The sequence below is a fragment of the Anopheles ziemanni genome, chromosome 3 (assembly GCF_943734765.1).
Source record: "Anopheles ziemanni chromosome 3, idAnoZiCoDA_A2_x.2, whole genome shotgun sequence".
In the NCBI taxonomy this organism is placed as follows: domain Eukaryota; kingdom Metazoa; phylum Arthropoda; class Insecta; order Diptera; family Culicidae; genus Anopheles; species Anopheles ziemanni.
Genome location: NC_080706.1, coordinates 57012504 through 57016135, shown reverse-complemented (window position 1 = coordinate 57016135; position 3632 = coordinate 57012504).

Below are 3632 nucleotides of genomic sequence, written 5' to 3'. Positions count from 1 at the left end.
TACCGGTGGTACGGACAAGAGGGAAGTAAAACATTATAACTAACTTATTAAATTTAAAGATCATTAAGGAAATTTATCATTGTATTTAAGATCATCAATTACGGAATTGTTATGTGTTCGGTTTCCGATTGCAGTCGTCGCGCCGTCCAGGAATGGCTTTTCGCTTTTGGGAAGAAAAATGGCCGCCGATCGGCAACCAGTGCGGTCAGGAATGGGTAAAGATATGGTCGAGATATGGCGCGACGATCGACGATCTTGTCATAGAATCGGAAGATATTGAATTCAATACAGGCGTAGCCCATGGTCGCGACTGTAAGCTGAGATGTCACCGAGACTTGCCGGACATGTCTGCCAAACGCGGGCCAGGTTAAAAAATGGCCCATTGGGCAAGGTACATTCCGTGTCTTGAACCTATTTATTCATATGAAACGCGAGCAGGAAACGGGATGGAAAAATAAAACATTTCCTTGATGGTTTGTTTTTCACTTAGTGCTGAGTTCTAGTCCGTCTCTAGATTGAACTAGATGAAACAAAAGAACGTCATAATAAACAGCTCAATAACAAAGGAGGCGTTAATTTGGGTTTAGAATTTACACCATTTCCTCCACACGATAAGTTAGTTTTGAAATACGAATTTCAATTCACTTCACCTTTATCACAGACATCACCGTGGCATGACCGGCCCCATTTAATGAGCAATCTGTGCTTCTAAAAAAAACTTATGCATTCGTCGTCTAAACAATCAAGATTTATTCTTCATTTCTATGGTACTTTTCAGAGACGAAAAAATAGTGGCACCTTCCACCGTCTCGATCTGGGGCGGTTTTTATTCAGTCACATTGAATATTCATTAAACAAGTCACAGACACTCTACCACAGCCGAAACTTACCACGAAACCGACCAACAAAAGGCATCATACTCCAAAGTGATTACCTTTAAACATATATTAACTTAATTTTTTTCATTAATGGCACCAGCATTAAAATTAATTGATGTTCATTAGGCGGTTTGAATCTGATGCTTAGTGCGAACAAATATTTCAATAGTGGAAGTCGTAGTTCAATGACTTGCTTCAGAGACAGGCAAGATCTTGAAATAATGAAAACGAATATCATGAGAATTTAAAACTGTTGCAACAATGCAGCGTTTTCATGACGTCCATGTAGAAACCAAACCTTGGGTAAATGATCCAACTTTTTGACTCAATATTGCCTTGTTTAAAAGATAGGTTCATGTTGATGATGTTCCCATTTAACGGTAAAGGGTATATAAAAAAACAGGTATCTGTTCGTCTAAGCCATGTCGGGTGATAACTATATTAATTTTCCAATTTTTTTATATTATGGGAATTTAAATCAATGAACATTAATTCTTCGTAGACTGTGTCAAGTTCCGATGTGATTTCCGAATCATAACTTATTAAATATTTCTTTACATCGTTGCAAAAACATTTCGTTTAAAGATTTCAAATACCATCGACTTTTTCAGTAGCATATACAATATCCAACACTTCTGGGTGGTAAGCAGTACCCACAATAGCTACAACTCGAGACGTCTCCGTTCTGAAACAGCGTTACTGGATATTGAAGCATTAAAATTATCCTCCACTTCGTAGTACTACGAACAAAACCTCTTTACCTAATATCCCGCGCTTTTGGCAAGATTCAGCAGGAGGCACTGATTCCTGAATCTCATCACCGAAACGAGAAGTTTGTGATTGTTTGCGACAGGGATTAATTACTTACCATAAATAATAATTCAAATCGGACGTACTAGGGTAGGGTTGAAAAAGTCGCCAGACGAAGCGATTCCCATGCACGGTTCTAGTTCGAGTTATTTCGCTCGCATTTCCACCAATGCTCCAAGCTAAACAGAGTTGGAAGCCATTTGATGTTTCCGTTATGTTTTATCGGTAAACGGAAAGAGTTCTCTTAAGCTTGCTGAAATACACCGATAGGCACTGGATAATAAGACAGGGAGTCCGTTTCTCAGCCGAAGCAGTGCTTTGCGACCCCTACCGACAGTGCGTGTGATTGATCTTGATGAGCGCAAATAAAGATGACATTTTCTTTTCAATTTTCTCCCTCGTTTTTCTAATGACAATGAGACGAACCTGTTGGTATCAAAGGAAAGGTTAATTGAAATAACTGAGCTCCGACGATGCTTGAGAAGAAGCCTTCAGCGTTGCCTAAACTTTCAGGAAATCTTTATTCTAGAAGAACAATTATTTCTTGAAAATTGTCAGATTCAATCAGGTTATGGAACTAAAACTTGCAACAAACTTCAGAAAGTACCCGCTTTGATGCGATTAATCAAGTTCATCTGCGGGCGCCTTCAACTGTTGAAAACTTTTACGATACAAATTACCCGTCATGATGCTATTTTGATGGAAAACAATTAAATGCGGCCTGTTTTGGTGGCAAAATGTCATCGCTCTTCGATATACTTTCAAGAATCAGTGGAAGCTGCTATCCCGAGTATTCATTGAGAAGCTGATTGACGCAGGGAAGACACGGAATCAAACACACCGGACCTCCACTTCCACGTCCCACAATCTTTGTTTCAACCTCATTGTTGCCGTTACCAATGCAAACTCACACAAATCAACCTTTCTTTGAAACTTTAACAAATGGACGCGTACATTCTGACAACTCTCAAAGGCTGTTGAGAGGAGCTGTTGGCATCAGCAAGGATCCCAAATGGGGTGCAAGATGAGTAGCTAGCTTTAAATGTGATTGTCTGCCGGGATTCGGAAGAACGAAACACTTCAATAATTATCATAATTATTACCTCCCATTTGCAATGGCCGCAGTATTGGATGCTGGTAGAGTTTCTTTTGTAAATTTGAGTCACATAGCACACAAATGGCGCCGCGAATCGGGTGCAATATTTTTGTGCGCAAACGTGTACAAACCGACAAGTCGTCATCCATCTAGCTTCAAGATGCTCGGTACTCTCTGGTTCTTAGGAATCAGACCCGAGGAGATAGAATGGCTCACAGGACAGCCATGCCTCAAACGGAAAGTAAAGCGTGTGCCGATCATTTAAATTTAATTGCAAGCCATAAGATCTAACGACTTCTAATCAATTTATCGTTGCTTTCTGCTCTCAAATTGGTCTGGCAGGTGGTGTGTTTGCGTTTCTTTCATGAAATGTAAAATACTTGTGCCACATGTTTGTGGTTTTTTTAACGTGTTTGTTTGATGATCGAAACAGTTGTTGTGCTTCAACTATTTTTTAGATGATTGAGTGATACGTATACCATTTAAAATATTGTACTTTCCTACCGCGATTGTAACTAATTTAGTAAAAATGCAATGGAAATGATTCATGATTCGAAGTGCTTCTGCAATCCTGTTGGATTGTGAAATTGGTTTTCTAGCGTTGCTGGTTTTTCATATTGGATCGAGGATTTCCATATTTTCCTCAAATCTAAGTCTAATAAGCATTGGGATTTTTGTGCTTTAAAGCTTTTAATGACTCAACTTTCCTCTACCAGATGCCGCCCGGAAACCGTTCCGATGACCTCTGATTAACAATCCCGAAATGGCAATGTCAGACTTCCCGGTTCATGCCCGGTTCGCCCGACGGCCAAGGATGTTGCAGAAAGATGTGCCTACGGCCGAGGTGT